This window comes from Bos grunniens, chromosome X, assembly GCF_055505025.1.
Source record: "Bos grunniens cultivar Pamir isolate PY7600 chromosome X, Bosgru_T2T1.0, whole genome shotgun sequence".
NCBI lineage: Eukaryota > Metazoa > Chordata > Mammalia > Artiodactyla > Bovidae > Bos > Bos grunniens.
In genome coordinates this window covers 15,574,925-15,588,556 of record NC_141194.1, presented here as the reverse complement: position 1 = coordinate 15,588,556, position 13,632 = coordinate 15,574,925, and the positions used below count along the sequence as shown (strand labels likewise).

The 13,632-nt window shown below is 39.3% G+C and overlaps 1 long non-coding RNA gene across 2 annotated transcripts in view; it reads right to left on the bottom strand.

The window, feature by feature from the left end:
- The window catches only part of LOC147339853 (uncharacterized), a 174,568-nt gene that overhangs the window by 85,273 nt on the left and 75,663 nt on the right, over positions 1-13,632 (bottom strand). For both annotated transcript variants that reach the window (XR_015159227.1, XR_015159224.1), the window contains one exon: positions 6,945-7,036. This is a non-coding gene — a long non-coding RNA (uncharacterized LOC147339853). The remainder of the gene's footprint in view (positions 1-6,944; positions 7,037-13,632) is intronic.

Here is a 13,632-nt window from a genome sequence, read left to right as displayed (position 1 = left end):
CTTTTTGGTATTTGTTATCAATTTTGTACCAGGATTTTTTTTTTATAATTTATGTGACTTTGTTTGTTCTTGTTTGTTTTTTTTTCCTCTCTTTTTCTTTTTCTTCTTCTTTTTTTAACATTGTATTTTTGAAATTCCAAACTCTACTCTAGATTTTTAATTTTTGCTCTTTGGTATTAGTTATCAATTTTGTACCTATATTTTCTTTATAATTTTCACGACCTTCTTTGTTTTTGTTTGTTTGTTTTTTCTCTCTTTCTTTTCTTTCTTCTTTTCTTTAACAGCGTATTTTTGAAATTCCAAACTCTACTCTAGATTTTTAATTTTTGCTTTTATGTATTTCTTCCCAATTTTGTACCTTTAAGAACACAATATTCAGTACCCATTTTTCACTAGGGAGCGACATTACTGGCTTGACTGCTCTCTCTCCCTTTGGACTCTCCTTTTTCTCCACCAGGTCGCCTGTGTCTCCTCCCTAACCCCTCTCTACTCTACCCAACTCTGTGAATTTCTGTGTGTTCCAGACGGTGGAGAACACTTAGGGAACTGATTACTGGCTGGATCTGTCTCCCTCATTTTGATTCCCCCCATTTGTCCTCCTGGCCACCTCTGCCACCTTCCTCCTTCTTCTCTTCTCTGTATAACTCTGTGAACAACTCTGAGCAGTCCAGTTGTGGAGTGCACATAAGGAAGAGATTACTGAATAGCCCACTCTCTCCTCTATTGATTCCACCTCATCTCATTCGGGTCACCTCTAACACCCTCCTCACTCTTCTCTTCTCCATATAACGCTGTAAACCTCTCTGGGTGAAACAAGTTTCAGGGCAAGACATACCAAGCAAATTCTCCAGCAGCAAGGAACACAGCCCTGAGCTCCAAGATACAGGCAGCCCAAAGTCACCCCAAAACCATAGACATCCCATAACTCATTACTGGGCATTTCATTGCACTCCAGAGAGAAGAAATATAGCTCCACCCACCAGAACACCAACATAAGCTTCCCTAACCAAGAAACCTTGACAAGCCACCTGTACAAACCCACACAGAGCAAGGAAATGCCACAATAAAGAGAACTCCACTAACTGCCAGAATACAGAAAGGACACCCCAAACTCAGCAATTTAAACAAGATAAAGAGACAGCGGAATACCCAGCAGATAAAGGAACAGGATAAATGCCCACCAAACCAAACATAAGAGGAAGAGAGAGGGAATCTACCTGATAAAGAATTCCAAATAATGATAGTGAAATTGATCCAAAATCTTGAAATCAAAATGGAATCACAGATAAATAGCCTGGAGACAAGGACTGAGAAGATGCAAGAAACGTTTAACAAGGACCTAGAAGAAATAAAAGAGAGTCAATATAAAATGAATAATGCAATAAATGAAATTAAAAACACTCTGGAGTCAACAAATAGTAGAATATCAGAGGCAGAAGATAGGATTAGTGAATTAGAAGATAGAATGGTAGAAATAAATGAATCAGAGAGGATAAAAGAAAAACGAATTAAAAGAAATGAGGACAATCTCAGAGACCTCCAGGACAATATTAAAGGCTACAACATTCGAATCATCGGGGTCCCAGAAGAAGAAGACAAAAAGAAAGACCATGAGAAAATACTTGAGGAGATAATAGTTGAAAACTTCCCTAAAATGGGGAAGGAAATAATCACCCAAGTCCAAGAAACCCAGAGAGTCCCAAACAGGATAAACCCAAGGCGAAACACCCCAAGACACATATTAATCAAATTAACAAAGATCAAACACAAAGAACAAATATTAAAAGCAGCAAGGGAAAAACAACAAATAACACACAAGGGAATTCCCATAAGGATAACAGCTGATCTTTCAACAGAAACTCTTCAAGCCAGGAGGGAATGGTAAGACATACTTAAAGCGATGAAAGAAAATAACCTACAGCCCAGATTATTGTACCCAGCAAGGATCTCACTCAAATATGAAGAAGAAATCAAAAGCTTCTCAGACAAGCAAAAGTTGAGAGAATTCAGCACCACCAAACCAGCTCTACAACAAATAACTAAAGGATATTCTCTAGACAGGAAACACAAAAATGGTGTATAAACTCCAACCCAAAACAATAAAGTAAATGGCAATGGGATCATACTTATCAGTAATTACCTTAAACGTAAATGGGTTGAATGCCCCAACCAAAAGACAAAGACTGGCTGAATGGATACAAAAACAAGACCCCTACATATGTTGTCTACAAGAGACCCACCTCAAAACAGGGGACACATACAGACTGAAAGTGAAGGGCTGGAAAAAGATTTTCCATGCAAATAGGGACCAAAAGAAAGCAGGAGTAGCAATACTTATATCAGATAAAATAGACGTTAAAACAAAGGCTGTGAAAAGAGACAAAGATGGTCACTACATAATGATCAAAGGATCAATCCAAGAAGAAGATATAACAATTATAAATATATATGCACTCAACACGGGAGTGCCACAATATGTAAGACAAATGCTAACAAGTATGAAAGGAGAAATAAACAATAACACAATAATAGTGGGAGAATTTAAGACTTCACTCACACCTATGGATAGATCAACTAAACAGAAAATTAACAAGGAAACACAAACGTTAAACGATACAATAGACCAGTTAGACCTAATTGATAGCTATAGGACATTTCATCCCAAAACAATGAATTTCACCTTTTCCTCAAGCGCACATGGAACCTTCTCCAGGATAGATCACATCCTGGGCCATAAATCTAGCCTTGGTAAATTCAAAAAAATAGAAATCGTTCCAAGCATCTTTTCTGACCACAATGCAGTAAGATTAGATCTCAATTACAGGAGAAAAAGTATTAAAAATTCCAACATATGGAGGCTGAACAACATGCGGCTGAATAACCAACAAATCACAGAAGAAATCTAAAAAGAAATTAAAATTTGCATAGAAACTAATGAAAATGAAAACACAACAACCCAAAACCTGTGGGACACTTTAAAAGCAGTCCTAAGGGGAAAGTTCATAGCAATACAGGCATACCTCAAGAAACAAGAGAAAAGTCAAATAAATAACCTAACCCTACACCTAAAGCAACTAGAAAAGGAAGAAATGAAGAACCCCAGGGTTAGTAGAAGGAAAGAAATCTTAAAAATTAGGGCAGAAATAAATGCAAAAGAAACAAAAGAGACCGTAGCAAAAATCAACAAAGCCAAAAGCTGGTTCTTTGAAAGGACAAATAAAATTGAAAAACCATTAGCCAGACTCATCAAGAAACAAAGGGAGAAAAATCAAATCAATAAAATTAGAAATGAAAATGGAGAGATCACAAGAGACAACACAGAAATACAAAGGATCATAAGAGACTACTATCAACAATTATATGCCAATAAAATGGAAAACGTGGAAGAAATGGACAAATTCTTAGAAAAGTACAACTTTCCAAAACTGGACCAGGAAGAAATAGAAAATCTTAACAGACCCATCACAAGCACGGAAATTGAAACTGTAATCAAAAATCTTCCAGCAAACAAAAGCCCAGGTCCAGACGGCTTCACAGCTGAATTCTACCAAAAATTGAGAGAAGAGCTAACACCTATCCTGCTCAAACTCTTCCAGAAAATTGCAGAGGAAGGTAAACTTCCAAACTCATTCTATGAGGCCACCATCACCCTAATATCAAAACCAGGCAAAGATCCCACAAAAAAAGAAAACTACAGGCCAATATCACTGATGAACATAGATGCAAAAATCCTTAACAAAATTCTAGCAATCAGAATCCAACAACACATTAAAAAGATCATACACCATGACCAAGTGGGCTTTATCCCAGGGATGCAAGGATTCTTCAATATCCGCAAACCAATCAATGTAATACACCACATTAACAAACTGAAAAATAAAAACCATATGATTATCTCAATAGATGCAGAGAAAGCCTTTGACAAAATTCAACATCCATTTATGATAAGAACTCTCCAGAAAGCAGGAATAGAAGGAACATACCTCAACATAATAAAAGCCATATATGACAAACACACAGCAAACATTATCCTCAATGGTGAAAGAGTGAAAGCATTTCCTCTAAAGTCAGGAACAAGACAAGGGTGCCCACATTCACCATTACTATTCAACATAGTTTTGGAAGTTTTGGCCACAGCAATCAGAGCAGAAAAAGAAATAAAAGGAATCCAAATTGGAAAAGAAGTAAAACTCTCACTGTTTGCAGATGACATGATCCTCTACATAGAAAACCCTAAAGACTCCACCAGAAAATTCCTAGAACTAATCAATGATTATAGTAAAGTTGCAGGATATAAAATCAACACACAGAAATCGCTTGCATTCCTATACACTAATAATGAGAAAACTGAAAGAGAAATTAAGGAAACAATTCCATACACCATTGCAACGGAAAGAATAAAATACTTAGGAATATATGTACCTAAAGAAACTAAAGACCTATACATAGAAAACTATAAACACTGGTGAAAGAAATCAACGAGGACACTAATAGATGGAGAAATATACCATGTTCATGGAGTGGAAGAATCAATATAGTGAAAATGAGTATACTACCCAAAGCAATTTATAGATTCAATGCAATCCCTATCAAGCTACCAACAGTATTCTTCACAGAGCTAGAACAAATAATTTCACAATTTGTATGGAAATACAAAAAACCTCGAATAGCCAAAGCTATCTTGAGAAAGAAGAATGGAACTGGAGGAATCTACCTACCTGACTTCAGGCTCTATTACAAAGCCACAGTTATCAAGACAGTATGGTACTGGCACAAAGACAGAAATATTGATCAATGGAACAAAATAGAAAGCCCAGAGATAAATCCATGCACATATGGACACCTTATCTTTGACAAAGGAGGCAAGAATATACAATGGATTAAAGATAATCTCTTTAACAAGTGGTGCTGGGAAAACTGGTCAACCACTTGTAAAATAATGAACCTAGACCACTTTCTAACACCATACACAAAAATAAACTCAAAATGGATTAAAGATCTCAACATAAGACCAGAAACTATAAAACTCCTAGAGGAGAACATAGGCAAAACAGTCTCCGACATACATCACAGCATGATCCTCTATGATCCACTTCCCAGAATATTGGAAATAAAAGCAAAAATAAACAAATGGGACCTAATTAAACTTAAAAGCTTTTGTACAACAAAGGAAACTATTAGCAAGGTGAAAAGGCAGCCTTCAGAATGGGAGAAAATAATAACAAGTGAAGCAACTGACAAACAACTAATCTCAAAAATATTCAAGCAACTCCTACAGCTCAACTCCAGAAAAATAAATGACCCAATCAAAAACTGGGCCAAAGAACTAAATAGACATTTCTCCAAAGAAGACATACAGATGGCTAACAAACACATGAAAAGATGCTCAACATCACTCATTATCAGAGAAATGCAAATCAAAACCACTATGAGGTACCATTTCACGCCATTCAGAATGGCTGCGATCCAAAAGTCTACAAGCAATAAATGCTGGAGAGGGTGTGGAGAAAAGGGAACTCTCTTACACTGTTGGTGGGAATGCAAACTAGTACAGCCACTATGGAGAACAGTGTGGAGATTCCTTAAAAAACTGGAAACAGGACTGCCTTATGATCCAGCAATCCCACTGCTGGGCATACACACTGAGGAAACCAGAAGGGAAAGAGACACGTGTACCCCAATGTTCATCGCAGCACTGTTTATAATAGCCAGGACATGGAAGCAACCTAGATGTCCATCAGCAGATGAATGGATAAGAAAGCTGTGGTACATATATACAATGCAGTATTACTCAGCCATTAAAAAGAGTACATTTGAATCAGTTCTAATGAGATGGGTGAAACTGGAACCTATTATACAGAGTGAACTAAGCCAGAAAGAAAAACACCAATACAGTATACTAATGCATATATATGGAATTTAGAAAGATGGTAACAATAACCCTGTGTACGAGACAGCAAAAGAGACACTGATGTATAGATCAGTCTTATGGACTCTGTGGGAGAGGGAGAGGGAGAGGTTGGGGAGATTTGGGAGAATGGCATTGAAACATGTATAATGTCATGTATGAAACGAGTTGCCAGTCCAGGTTCGATGCACGATACTGGATGCTTGGGGCTGGTGCACTGGGAGGACCCAGAGGGAGGCTATGGGGAGGGAGGAGGGAGGAGGGTTCAGGATGGGGAACACAGGTATACCTGTGGCGATTCATTTTGATATTTGGCAAAACTAATACAATATTGTAAAGTTTAAAAATAAAATAAAATTAAAAAAAAAAGAAATGTCTAATAAATGCTGTCGGTGCCAAGCCTGCATTTCCTCAGCTCTTACCAGTGTATGCAGCCAGGTTTCCAACTGCCAGAACCAGCATCTCTTTGATTCTGGTCTTTCTCTGGTTTCTAGAACCTGCTCTGTCCATCGACTTGGAGGGCTGGAAATGCCAGGGAATTAAGGCATACCACTTCCCCTCAAATAGCCATCAGCTGATGGTTGCTGGAAGCTGGTGTACAACTATTTCAGCTACCTTGCCCCTTGAGCAATGTAACTCTGAGATTCAGATTTTACACCACTTCCCAGAGTTCCCTGGAACAGGATTCAGTTCTGGTTGCACACCACACTGACTTGTTTAATAACACACTCTGTGTTGACTTTCTTCCCTTGCCTTCTCACTTCTTCACTCCTTTACCTATATTTCCTGGGATCTCCTTGCAAACAAACCACTTACACTCGAATTCTTGCCTCAGGTTCTACTTTTAGGGGAACTCAGATTATCTAGAAAGATAAGGCCTGGTTACCATCCATGGGAACGGGTTTCTGATAGCTAGCTCCATTGGTGACTTGAGTGAGAAAGTGGGGAATGGAAGGAGAGAGGCTTCATTTCAGGGAGATAAATAAGAGAGGAATGATGGAGCAGATACTTCAGAAGCAAAGTTATCAGGACTTACCCGGTGGTCCAGTCGTTAAGACTCTGCCTTCCAATGCAGGGAGGCTTTGGTTCAATTCCTGTTTGGGTAACTCAGGTCTTAAATACTGCAGACTGTGGCCAAAAATTAAAAAAAAAAAAAAAAAAAAAGGCAAAGTTACCAACTGAAGAGACAGAATATTGACCTCACATTTTGGGTCAATAGGATTTAATCCCTCTTGCTAATCGCACCGTAACTACTGTGAGGGCTCACCTTTCTCCAACGATGCCCTGTCTTGGAGAAATGTGGTATTGCCTCTGGTGGAAGTTATTGGGCCTGCTCCCTCACCCTGATGTGGGCAGGTGACCTAGGCTAGACCATGGGACGCCCTCTCCCAAGTGTTTGAATCCTAAGTGATATAAGACTATGAAGACTAGTGAAAGGTCATTTATCACAGCACTCTGGTGCTAAACAGACTTTCCCAAGCATTTTAGTCTCAAAAAACCTTGCAACTAATTAACTTTTGCTCCAGGTTGCCAGTGGCAGTTTGTGCACCAAGAATCCTAATTAATAAAACAGGGCTAGAAGAAAGGATTTCACAGAATGAGAATGATTTGTTTCTACTCAGAATCTTTGCTTTTCTGAAAAATCTCTTTAATAATCTAAAGCTTGTTTTATTGCATTTTGCATCTTTCTCCCCCCCCACACACACCTCAGTTTTATTGAGCTATAATTGACCTGTAACCTTGTATGTGTTTAGGGCAGCAGACCCCAACCTTTTTGGCACCAGGGACTGGTTTCATAGAAAAAAAAATTTCCATGGACCAGAGTCGGGGTGGGGAGATGGTTTCAGGATGATTCAAACACATACATTTATTGTGCACTTTATTTCTATTATTATTACATCAGTTCTACCTCATACTTCAGGCATTAGATGCTGGGGATTGGGGACCCTGGATTAAGGTGTACAACGTGATTTTGTACATGTAGATATTGTAAAATGATTACCACAGTAAGGTTAGATAAAAAACACCTATCACCTCTCATAGCTAACTTTTGTGTGCGTATGTTTGTTTATGGTGAGAAACATTTAAGACTTACTCTTCTAGCAACTTTCTAGTATAGAATATAGTATTGTTAACTACAGTCAGCATGCTGTATGTCTCCCTATTTCTCCTCCTGCCACCCCTCTCCTAAAAGCTCCTGGCAACCACCATTCTACTCTCTGTTTCTCTGCAGTCAGCATTTTTGTTAGATTCTACATGTAAGATGACACAGTACTTGTCTTTATCTGACTTATTTCACTTAGCATAGTGCTGTCAAGGTTGTCACAAATGGCAGGATTTCCTACTCTTTTATGGCTAGTTCCTGTGGTCATATATGGATGTGAGAGTTGGACTGTGAAGAAGGCTGAGCGCTGAAGAATTGATGCTTTTGAACTGTGGTGTTGGAGAAGACTCTTGAGAGTCCCTTGGACTGCAAGGAGATCCAACCAGTCCATTCTGAAGGAGATCAGCCCTGGGATTTCTTTGGAAGGAATGATGCTAAAGCTGAAACTCCAGTACTTTCGCCACCTCATGTGAAGAGTTGACTCATTGGAAAAGACTCTGATGCTGGGAGGGATTGGGGGCAGGAGGAGAAGGGGACGCCAGAGGATGAGATGGCTGGATGGCATCACTGACTCGATGGACATGAGTCTGGGTGAACTCCGGGAGTTAGTGATGGACAGGGAGGCCTGGCGTGCTGTGACTCATGGGGTCGCAAAGAGTCGGACACGATTGAGCGACTGATCTGATCTGATTGTGTATACCTGGAGAAGGCAATGGCACCCCACTCCAGTACTCTTGCCTGGAAAATTCCATGGATGGAGGAGCCTGGTGGGCTGCAGTCCATAGGGTCGCTAAGATTCAGACAAGATTGAGTGACTTCACTTTCACTTTTCACTTTCATGCATTGGAGAAGGAAATGGCAACCCACTGCAGTGTTCTTGCCTGGAGAATCCAAGGACAGAGGAGCCTAGTGGGCTGCCATCTATGGGGTCCCAGAGTCGGACACGACTGAAGTGACTTAGCACCATTGTGTATACCACATCTTCTGTCTCCATTTATCTGTTGATGGACACTTAGGTTATTTCCATCTCTGTTTGTTGTGAATTACAATGCTGCAGTGAACATGGGGGTGAACATATATCTTCAAGATAGTGATTTAATTTCCTTTAGATATATAAATTCAGAAGTGGGATTGCTGGATCATTCAGTTCAGTCACTCAGTTGTGTCCAACTCTTTGTGACCCCATGGACTGCAGCACGCCAGGCTCCCCTGTCCATCACCAATTCCTGAAGCTTGTTCAAACTCATGTCCATTGAGTCAGTGAGGCTATCCAACCATCTCATCCTCTGTCGTCCCCTTCTCCTCCTGCCTTCGATCTTTCCCAGCATCAGGGTCTTTTCCAGTGAGTCAGTTCTTTGCATCAGGTGGCCAAAGTATTGGAGTTTCAGCTTCAGCATCAGTCCTTCCAATGAATATTCAGGACTGATTTCCTTTAGGATTGACTGGTTTGATCTCATAGGGTAGTTTTATTTTTAATTTTTTTGAGGAACCTGCATATTGTTTTCTATAGTGACTGAACCAATTTATATCTCTACCAACTGTGCACAAAGGTTACATTCTCTCTACATCATTCCCAACACTGTTTTCTCATGTCTTTTTGATAATAACCATCCTGTGTGAGATGATACCACATTGTGGTTTTGATTTGCATTTCCATGATGTTTAGTACATACTTTTCATGTACCTGAGAGGCCATATGTATATACTCTTTTGGAAAATGTCTATTCAGGGCCTTGGCCCATTTTAAAATTAGATTATTTTGGTTTTATGCTATTGAATTGCATGAGGTCTTTACATATTTTGGATATTAACCCCTTATCAGATATATGGTTTGCAAATGTTCTCTCAGTTCCATAGGTTGCCTTTTCCTATTGTTGATTGTTTCCTCTGCTGTAGAGAAGCTTTGTAGTTTGATGTATTTTTAAAAATTTGTTTATTCGATGTTTCTTTTTGCTTTTGTTGCTTATCTTTTAGTGTTGTTTTTTTTTTCAGTAGCTCACTCCTTTATTGTTGAATAGTATTCCTTTGTTTGGATGTATCAAATTTGTATTTTTTTTTTTTTTTTACTTTACAATATTGTATTGGTTTTGCCATACATCAACATGCATCTGCCACGGGTGTACACATGTTTGCCATCCTGGACCTCCCTCCCACCTCCCTCCCCATACCATCCCTCTGGGTCATCCCAGTGCACCAGCCCCAAGCTTCCTGTATCCTGCATCAAACCTGGACTGGCGATTCATTTCTTATATGATATCCAAAAAGTTATTACCAAGACCCATGTCAAGGAGATTTTCCCCTGTTTTCTTCTAGGAGTTTTATGGTTTTGAAGAGGAAAAGTTAAACTTTTACATAACTGCCTTCTCCTTCTGCTTCTGTAACTTGGCTTGCCCCTTGCAAAGTCTAGATCATGTAGGTCACATAGTCTCAGAAAGTGGGGACTTGAAATACTAGGAACTAGAGTTTATTCTGCTCATCCTTGTCTTGCTCTTTGCAATTGCTCAGCCCCTGCAAACCTGCTTAATCATGACTGTCCAGGCCAGGCATCCCCCTCCCCATCTTGACTGCTATTCCTGAGACCAAAACCCCTTAGTTTAAACCAGCCTATTAACAGCTAGTGTTGCCCACTACAGTCTGTCTATAAAAACTCTGTAATCCCTTTGTTCAGGGTGTTAACTCCTCTGGGCCCGCCGGCATAACAAATCTGAGTTCTCCAACTCTCTGAGTGTGGTGCTTGGTTTCTCGAGTACTGGTTTCTGCAACAGTTTCAAGCCTTATATTTAAGTCTTTAATCCATTTCAAGTTAATGTTTGTAAGTGGTATAAGATATGGGTAGAGTTTCATTCTTTGGCATGTCAATGTCCAGTTTTCACAACATTTATTGAAGAACTACTCAGATTTTTTTTCCTGAAAACCTGTGTTCAATGTGGAAAGTTAAGAAAGTACAGGAAAGTATTCTGAAGAAGGGTGGAAAAACACCTTATAATTCCATTGCTCAAAGGCAAATACTATTGATTTAGTTGAGATGCTACCATGTATGCAATTTAGTATACAGTTTATGAAATATGGCATACTTCTTTTTTAAAAGTTAACATAACATACATCATTTCTTTATTTCAATAACAACTTCTAAAATACAATTTTAATGAGTCAGAATGTTGTCTTATGGATATAACATACATTTCTAAAATTTTTCCACCATCATTTAATATTCTGTCTCTCTCAAAACTCTTATCATAAAAAATAATTTCCGGAGCAACTTCTTTCATAAATCTTGGCCTGGCAGTTTCGATTCTGTCTTCAGGCTTGATTCCCAGAAGTGGAGTTACTGTTTCAAAAGGAATGAACATTTTAAAAGCTCCGGAGAGATTGTGACAGAATGTCCTGATAATAAGATACCAATTTATATTTCCACCAGTGATCTTCATGGGATTTTCTTTTAATGGTTCATGTGACAGAAGCCAGCTATTTCATTTCTTTTTTCTTTGATTTGGATTGATTCAGCTTCCTTCCTTCTGAATTATCTTTGTACTAATATTTTTCTCAGGGATTTATATGAACTCTTTATTAAAACTATTAACCTGTTTCATTTCTGAAAACATGTCCTTGCTTCATTGTTTACCTTTTCAGCTGATTATGATACTTTTAGCTATTCAACCATTTACATTTTATACAGTTAAGCCCAGGAGACATTTTCCTTATGAAAATATCTTTGAGTTTTTCACTGTTTTAAACTTGTAAAGTCTTCCCTCAGCCCAATTTTTAATAAACATTCATTTTGGATAGTATGTCTTGAATTTTCTGTTAAGTAATATTTCCCACATGCTGTCTTTTGCCCACTTAAAAAAATTAGTTCATTTTTTATTGAAGGATAATTGCTTTACAGAATTTTGCTGTTTTCTGTCAAACCTCAACATGAATCAGCCATAGGTATACATATATCCCCTCCGTTTTGAACCTCCCTCCCATCTCCCTCCCCATCCCACCCCTCTAGGTTGATACAGAGCCCCTGTTTGAGTTTCCTGAGCCATACAGCAAATCCCCGTTTGTTGTTGGTTTTTTTCCTTAAACAGGGATTAGCGTCCCCCTCAAGGCCTAGACAGTAAAGAGTCCGTTTACAAAGTGGGAGAGCCAGGTTCGCTCCTGGGGAAGCATCTCCCGGAGAAGGGAATCGCTACCCACTGCAGTATTCTTGCCTGGAGAATTCCACAGACAGAGGTGCCTGGAGGGCTACAGTCCACGGGGGTCGCAAATAGTCTGAGCACGACTGAGTGGGTTCGGGACTCTATTTCACTCGACAGTAGAGTGAATGTTCTCTGTGTCAAATGCAGCACCCATATATCATTATCTTTAGCCGTCAAGAAAAGCCTTATTCAAAAGAAATCAGACGCAAAGTGTCGAGGAGGAGAAAACATGGAGTCAGGGGCCTGGGAACAAGGGACGGGAAGCTGGTTTCATGGGAGCTGTGGCAGGGACTCAGCATTCATTTGCATAACCAGAAGGCACTGCACGCAATACAGTTTCCATTTACTATTTCAATTTATTGTAGATTTCTTTTAAACGTAGTATTTCGAAGAATGACCCTTCATCCACTTTCGTGAAAAGATCTGCAGACACTTGACCCAGACTTGCCCTTGTCATGCCTCACCCTCACTAAGTAGGAGTGAGCATTCCCTCGTCCGTATGTGTACAGGCACAGTGGCGATATAGAAAGCCAACACCCCAATTTTTGGAGGTCTTATGAGAGAAACAAGGCCAACATTGTTGTATGCAAAAACAGACCTTGAGGAGTGAACGTTCTGAGGCAGGGTTTATTCCTGGGGTTTCTATACTTAACAGTTTTCTGTGTGTTTATCATTTGAAATCATGAGGTTAGGTTTCCGTCTTCTCAGAGGACACTCTCAGCCATGTCCAACTATTTTGTAACCCCGTGGACTGCAGCACTTCAGGTTTCTCCGTCTATCATCCACTCTCAGAGCTTACTCATACTCATGCCCTTCGAATCAATGGTGCTATCTAACCACCTCATTTTCTGTCGTCTCCTTCCTCCTCCAACCTTTAGTCCTTCCCAGCATCACAGTCTTTTCCAGTTAGTCCATTCTTTGCATCAGGTGGCCAAAGTATTGGAGTGTCAGTGTCAGCATCACTTCCTCCAATGAATATTCAGGACTGATATCCTTTAGGGTGCACTGGTTGGATCCCTTTGCTATCCAAGGGACTCTCAAGAGTCTTCTCCAAGACCATAGTCCAAACCCTGTGACTTTGGACTGTGATTTTTTCAATGATTTGGCCTTCAGCTTTCTTTATAGTCCAACTCTCACATCGGTACATGACTATTGGAAAAACCATAGCTATGACTGGATGGACCTTTGGTGGCAAAGGAATATCTCTGCTTTTTAATATGCTGTCTTGGTTGGTCCTAGCTTTTCTGCCAAGTAGCAAGCCTCTTTTAATTTCATGGCTGAGGTCACTGTCCTCTGTGATCATTGTACTTAGTTTTAATATAAGTTTAATATTATATCTGTTACAAGTTTGTCAGCAAGGAAATTACCTCGAGTGAAGAAACTTCTAAACAAACGTAAATGAGATATGAGCCTTTACATAAAATCTGTTAAGAATA